Raw genomic sequence first — 7,606 nt, 5'->3', positions numbered from 1 at the left:
ATGGACCTGGACCTGATACTGTATGAATAAAGAGGGTTTTTTCATTAAATGGATTAAATGGAAAACATAAGGAACTAAATAAAAAAGGAACCTAACCCCATAATAGAAATAGAAATGAAGTAGAACATATTCTGCTGTATTTGACCAGCTATTCACTGGGAATTGAATAAATGATTAATTGCATGATTTAGATTATGAAGAAATAACCCTGTAAAATCAATTTTACTGTATTTATTGTCCAGATGTACTAATTCTTTCTCGTTCTATAAAAATGCAAAACTGGAACTGTTTCAATTGAATTTTATGCCATTGGTCAATGCCTTTTCTTTATCTGAGTACATTAGATAATTTTGGTATCATGAATACTTTACTCTGTAAAGTGTTGGCTTTCAAAGATGCCCGACCAGTAGCTGCTGACACCCAGTTGAACCTGGATAAGGGGATTAGACCTCAGGCATTATGGAAATGGAAAAAGAACAGAAGAGGAGCAGGAACGGTCAGACCGCTCACACAGGTAGACTGGTGGAACAAAGCCTTTTTAATTACCCTTTTAATTGCCCCTTTAACAGTGTGAATTAGCATTTTAATGATGGGTATGTAATTAGGGTGGAAAAGACTGGGAGAGCTGCAGGCTGCTAATAATGCCTCTCAGCTCAGAGATCACAGCAACAGGAGACCAGAGCAGCTGCACCTGAGAGCCAGCACACAGTGCACCACTCAACCAACAAAGAACAGATGTTACATATACACACAGACACACAGAGAGCAGCCCACTGACCACACACACACACGCACAGGTACACCTATGGGTGCACACACACAAAGATTTTGCAGTCACTGGGTTGACCATTCGGTGGACATATAAGCAGAGAAAACACTGTGACAATAATCTGGAACATTTTCATACAAACACGATCACACAGAGGATCCATGATAAATCTTTCCAAAAGGCTGATTCAATTATTAAACTAATAATTAAAAGCATTAAGAGGTACAGTTATTATACAACCACTTACTGCTGTGTATTGGAATGACTTAATGTGGCCGAATGAGGACTGAAACAAAAAGCATGTTATCAAATGTGTAAGCACACACAGCTTCCGTAACCGCCCCCCCGTGTAAATAGATTTAGGTCTACACAACATGGCTAATACCTGGACCACACACACTCACAGGTTTGCACAAATGGAGCAACGCCTGCTGGTTGAGGCAGCCAACTCGAGCTCCGTACATCATGTGACATACCTCACTCTCCACAATCATCTATAATACCCACCCACCTTATTAGGTGGTCTATTTAAGCAGGGGAAATTTACCATCGTCCCCTTTGTTAGCCCCACTGCTGCCAGTTGCTTCAGCCCCTCCACCACCCCAGCATCCACCTGTCGGCTTCGAGGGGGGGGGATACATATTTTTGTAATCATATCTGTGGGAGTGATTAAGTCGGAGCCTAAACGCCAAACACTAACCTGTTCTACTGTTGCAATAAACGTTTGAACGTGAGTTGTCTGACTGATATCTCTAATCTTAACCATGACCAATTCATACCTAATCCAAACCTCAACATAACCATGGTTAACATCTTACTACTAACCTTAATACTTAACCTCATTAAGACTGAGCTTTGGTCCCCATGAAGTCCTGACAAGGTCAGTGTTGATACTGGAAAAGGTCCTAAAGATGCAACAAAACCAAAGTGTTTACACACACACACAGTAACACATTGGCACATGTTCACCCGGGCTCACATGCAAACAGACAGCTTATGCAAACACATGTACTCTCACTCTGCTCCAAACATACAGTCTCGCAGAGGAGAGCTTTGGGGACCTTGGCAATTACTGCATTTACACCAGGCTCCCCCAACAGCTCAGTGCAGAGACTGAAGGATGGTAAAGGGATGAGAGTAGTTTGGCGAAAGGCTTTCCAGCTAATTAAAAGACTAACGTAGCCTCCAAATGACCGTTAGGATTCATTTGGCTCGTATATGCAAGAAAAAAAAGGCAGAGATTTACAGTATATCTCATCGTGAAATGGGCGCATGATGAAAGCGAGCAACATCAAATATGCCATTTCTGTGTGCGTATCATTTTTCATAACAAACTGTATCTGTGTTTAGATGCAAAGCAAATTGTTCAATTGCACAGTCAATATCAAAAGGTGTTCTACTAGTAGTCATATCACAAGAAATGTGCAGTCTTTATGTCTCATCCCTTAAATAGGCCTATAGGAGACATTATATATGGAGTAATTATATGGTATAATCGCACTATATAATAACCCATCACTGGCACATATCCATTATAATCCAGTATTTCTATCAGCTGTATAATAAAAAGAAATCTCATGAAGCCATCTAGGAGCCCATCTATTGTGAATTCAAACCATTGCATTGTTTTGTACATGATCAAATGTACATTTTCTTTCTCTCTTTGATACTAGTTGTGTGCTTTATGGCAGCCATCCAGCAACTTTACATATTTATGATTGGATGCTCCTGCTTGCGTCGCTGCAACTCCAGAACATCTTTTAATGGTGTCTAGTTGAAGCCACGTTTCTTTTATCCAAGTTGTGGATGAGGTTGGTTGAAAGTGGAGGACAATGATCAACGACTTAAAATAACTGTGGGCCAGGGGTAAAGAGGGGGAGCCTATCCTACTTGCTATAGCCCTACCTCCAGCACCCTTGCTTAAACCACACACTCTTGAAAACGTAATTTTGATTCCAACATCACACCTGTAATATTTTGTGACTGTATCTTGGGCTGGTATCGTTGTGGAAAAAATAAATAAATGGCCTATTCGTAACATTCATCCTAACCTCAACCAAGAACGAACCTTACCCTAATCCCAAAACATGTCTTTACTTTAGAAATCAAATGACTTACGTTATGTCTTCCTTGTGTCCCCATATGGAAGACAAGTGTAGGTAAGGTCCACACAACATAAAGAAGTACAGTGAACCAGCCAAAAATGAGACAGTGATGATTTCATAGGTCAACATCATTCAATTAATTGGGGATTTGTGACAGGGTTGTTTTACAAAAATTCAAGCACATGAGCAAATGTTTTTTACGAGTGAATAGAAGCAGCCTGAGCAGGAAGAAACAGACTTGACCCATAGACTTTAATAAAGATGGATAATATGACAGCTCCCCAAAAGGGAAGCCAAACCTTCCTGTTTGCCCCCTAATGGTTGGTTGCGGTATAGGTTCTAAACCCTGCCCCCCTCCACCAAACTAAAAAGACAAAAAATATTAAATTCCATAGATGGTCATTGTGATTTTAGGTAGGTCTTCTCCCACTGTTATATGTTCAAGTGTTCATTTATCCTGTAAGTTTGGTTTTCATCAGCAGCACCTGTATCTATGAAAGAAGTAGGAATGTGTCGTCCATCTTTGTTTACAGTCCATGACATTTGAAAAGCAACACTATGTGTGACTGCAGCCGGTTTCAAGCAGGATTTCAAAACACAAATGTGCACATGAGCTGGGCCTGTTAGAGAAAGGAGGGGGAGCATGGTTTGGAGGTCAAACATCATCAAATTTCTACATGAAATGAGGAAATAGTGACTTAAACCATGATCCTGAATAATGATAGGAGGGAAACTCCACACACACACACATACGAGACACACGTTTACGAGCTGCAAAGAGATGGAACCTGACACGTAGCCTTTATTTCTGTGAAACCTGTAATCAGGTTTAACATTAAATCTGAATGCCGCCCATCTCCTGGCTAATCTAACTCTTAATTGCAGCTGCTCTTTTCCAGGCCACAAAACTTGGTTGCATTTAGCAGCCGCATTAAGAATATTAGCCTGAGCCCATACAGAAATATGACGGTGGAGAACAGAGGGCTGTCTTTGTGCTGCGATGCCTCCGGGAGAGACGGAGGGGGTTCTCAGTGTGCTCTGGGCTGCTGTCCTAATTATTTTTTCCCAGAGATGAGGTCACATTCCTCATGGCCCAATCATGGAGAGAGGAGAGTTTGTTATTACAAATCTGCAGACAAACAAACATGCTGGCCTAAAGGAATCCATTCAACATAAGCCCTTGAAGGTTGTTTTTTTTGCTCTTGTCGTAATGACCATTTAAAAAAATGTAGACACAGAGGACGGTAAACAAATAAAAAAAATCATATTTCAGCCATGAGATTTTCAACTTGGAACAATAGAACAGATTTTTCTCTTTTTCCCTTGAGCCCTGCAGGACTGTGGCATGATGACACAGCGGGCAATAACGCCATTAACAGACTATTACTGTTATTTGATGCGCGTTAAGCAACCTCTCTGCAGATGGTTTAGTAATGTTCGGGGGTATTAGGCCTGTTGTCATGGTGAACACTGCAGCAAACTGTCGGGGAAAATGATTGTGATAATAAGCCTTTCTTATCCTAATGGATTTGTTCCGTGCGATGTTAAATGTTGAATACACACCAACACACAAAGCAGAAAAACATGTGGTACACCAAACAAGCTCATCGGCTTTCTTTTCCCTGTCATAACTGTCACATATAAAATACATATGATTCCTTGTGTATCCTCACAAGGAAATGATCTTTTCTTCTTCTTCGTCTCTATCCAAAAAGGTTAGAAATCAGGGTTCAACTGTAAAACAAACAGTCCTTGAGCTGGTAAGAACTCGTGTATTGGATAAACAATTCCCAGTAGATGATGAAAAACATTAGAGCTTAAGCACACTATGTTTGAAGGATGATCTCAGGCCTCAAAAACAATCAACTGACCCTGTGTCAGACTCTTGCTAAACCCTGCTCCCCTCGGTTATGTTGCTACATCTGTCAGGCTTGATAACGGTGGCGTGTAATTCTTCACTGGGTCCTTGAATGCAGACAGAGGTGGACAAAAGCAATGCGTCTCGTTTCCAGCTGACAGCTGTGGATTCTGTTGCCTGAAATGACTGCCGCTAGCAGATTTTATAAGCTGCTGCTAGTTAGCTAATTAACAGCACTTTGATGAGTTGGCTGAAAATACTGTCTCCAGCGAACTTTATAATGTTTCCAGCAGACGCGTTTTTTAAATGAGAACCCGGTAAACGGTCCGTAAATACGCACTTGATGGCCAAATACATGTTATAACGCATCCAAGGCTGAGGTTAAAGCTACAAGTCCCAAGCAAAGAGTTGGCATCTTTAAAGCAACACTATGCAACTATTTTTACCTTAAAATAGCAGCTTCGCAATTATTTTAATGGTACACTGACTGGGAACGGGGAGAATGATGCCTCCTCCGCCTTTACTACGTGTTTGCGTATGTAGAACTACATACATTTATCTCACTGCACAACTTTAAGCAGCGAGCTAAACACACAGGAGCAAAGACAAATCTGTGTACAAATTAAATATGTGCATGCATAATGTACTATAAGCGTAACAAAATGAAACCAGGAGGTAAAATAAGTCTCAACAAGCCTCAGAAAACAGGCAATACGTTTTAATAATAGTGGCATCTGAAAAGTAAACAGAATATAAACAAATTACCTGACAGATTATGTTTCTCGATGAGCAAACCAAAGCAGATGGAGAAGGATTGTCACATAGCTTGTTTCCCCAGGTGGGATTAAAACAAGATGGCCTATTCGAAAAAAAATAACTTTATTAAGTTCCTGACCTGGAAGAACAAAGCCACTAGAGGGCGCTAAACTGCATTAATTGCACATGGTTCAATGCTGTATGAATAAGTCTATGTGTGTAGACTGTATGTAAAGATGGAAAACATGACTGCTCCCCAAAAGTGAAGCCAAAGCATTCCCCTGGTGGCTTGCTGCAGTTAGATTATAAATCCAGCATCCTCCATGTTAGTGGATGGGATATGAGCCAAACTGAAAAGTTAAAGTAAGCGCAAAATCAGTTATTTGATGATATAAAAATGACGTGAAACATCATGACTGACAGCTGAAAGGTGCAATCTGCAAGAAGCTGAAATGCAAGAATCAGGCCCAGCAAGTTCAAGAATAGAGCCTGACTGTAGATCAGTTAAAAGGTCATACAAACAAAAAAAAAATCTGCATTTACCTTTGATATTCAGCGAGGAGACTTTAAAATAAGAAGAATTCTGAACAGAGTTTGGTGTATTTGTGACAGCTGCAGCTCTTCTGGTTCAGGAAGCTGGGGATCATGGGTAATATGCACCGTTCAGTTGCGTTTCAGTTCAGTGAATAGGAATACACAGTCAGAGCTCCACTCAACAGATTGACAGGCTTTGTTTTTCTCTACATGAAAAACAATTAATTGCTAAACACGAAGCACAACAGAATTAATCACCACACATGGCTGCAGAGGGCGCTGTTGAAACAGTAAGCATAGTTAACCATAGTAAAAGTAAGCTGTTGAATCTTCAGAAGTTGTGCAAGTGTACATAGGTAACTAAATACCAAACCCTGATATCATGACCTGGATGACTGAGAACCTACACAGACTAAACTGTTGCAGAAAAGGAGCAGCACTGTTTTTGTATTGCATGAATTTGTTTGTCTTAGTATTATTAGAGAAAATATGATAAAAAATTGTATATTTTTCTAGCATAACCATATTAAAACATAGTTGAAAATGCAACACCTCAGTCAGATTTATTTACTTTGACAAGAGAAATGAATTTGAGGATGAGGACTGACGGCTTTAGGTAAACTAACTCTATCTCAGGGTGAGGCTCGGCTGGAGTGTTAACTTACCCAAACTAAATATAGACCAGAACAGAGTCACTTTAAACTATTACATAGTGATGTCTGTGTTTGTTTTAGATCAAAAGAGAACTTTCTCTCATAAACTGTGACCCATCAAACAACTGGGGGGCAGCAACACCTACATGTAAAACAGTATCCTCCCATAGAGATCACAGAGTCACGTCTGAAGCCAGTCTGGCCGTTCACTGGCCACGATCACATGTTTGCCTTCGACTTTTCTTCTTATCAAACTTGATATTTTACAGCGCCCACTCGTCCACGCTCACAATAGGAAGAGCTGATTCTGCTGAAGGTCACCCTGACACCTCAGCTGAATGAATGACATTTAGAGCACCATTTCCTATTTTTCACCAGTTTCTTTGAAAGGACTTACTGTCCATGAACTCACCATGCGCACATGCTCACGATAATGCACACAGCCATACAGAACTGCCCCTGAACATGTGTATGAGTTAAACATACTCTCATGATCTCTCACTGTGGAGCAAATCAGATGTAGACGCACTAAACTGGACTGACTCCTCAAACATGTATCTATAATTTAAAGATGGATACTGGTTACACATACAGTCTACACATGTGCTCACCCTTGAGGCACACGGTTGTAATTTAAACCTATGAATATAATAGCTAGAGCTATAATAGCTATAATAGCAAGAGCATGCATTAATGAACCGAAAAGCTGAAGCCTCTGTCTGTCGCCTCATCACTTTGTCACATGCGATGCAAAACGTAGTATCAACAGGAGGTGGCGTCAGGGGATTTCCCTTATCTGCCTGCAGGCGATTGTTGTTTGTATGAACGGTTTAAATCAATCTAAAGTAAGCTTCACTCTTTTTGCAGCAGAAAGTTTTTACCACATCACATTGTACGCTCGTGGTGACATTGACATCATTATGTTTCGTTA

This window comes from Hippoglossus stenolepis, chromosome 1, assembly GCF_022539355.2.
Source record: "Hippoglossus stenolepis isolate QCI-W04-F060 chromosome 1, HSTE1.2, whole genome shotgun sequence".
NCBI classification, from domain to species: domain Eukaryota; kingdom Metazoa; phylum Chordata; class Actinopteri; order Pleuronectiformes; family Pleuronectidae; genus Hippoglossus; species Hippoglossus stenolepis.
The sequence above is the reverse complement of the archived record's forward strand: the minus strand, read 5'-3'. Positions refer to the sequence as shown.